The following is a 301-nucleotide window of genomic DNA, read 5'->3' on the forward strand; positions in this document are numbered from 1 at the left end:
AAAACGGTCCATGTGACATCAGTGGCTCAACTTCAGTTTTGCGAACCTACGAGAATACTTTTTGAGTGCAAAGAAAACAAAAATAATATAATTTATGTCCCCTGAGTTACGTCTTCCGCCATTTTAGAGTATCACAACGCATCCGCACGCTTTCCCCTAAGTGTAAACAACGCTGATTACGCAAATTACATTAATTGAGCCACTGATGTCACATAGACTGTTTTACTGATGTCCTTACTACGTTTCTAAACCTGGGAACGTTACAGTTGTGTTGCTGTCTATGCAGGGTCTGAGAGCTCTC

At 41.2% G+C, this 301-nt stretch overlaps 1 protein-coding gene across 1 annotated transcript in view; it reads right to left on the reverse strand.

The window, feature by feature from the left end:
- Nucleotides 1-301, reverse strand: part of LOC107554574 (collagen alpha-1(IX) chain) — a 46,001-nt gene that overhangs the window by 13,417 nt on the left and 32,283 nt on the right. The window lies entirely within an intron of this gene.

The sequence above is a fragment of the Sinocyclocheilus grahami genome, unplaced genomic scaffold (genome assembly GCF_001515645.1).
Source record: "Sinocyclocheilus grahami isolate Dianchi unplaced genomic scaffold, SAMN03320097.WGS_v1.1 scaffold507.1, whole genome shotgun sequence".
NCBI lineage: Eukaryota > Metazoa > Chordata > Actinopteri > Cypriniformes > Cyprinidae > Sinocyclocheilus > Sinocyclocheilus grahami.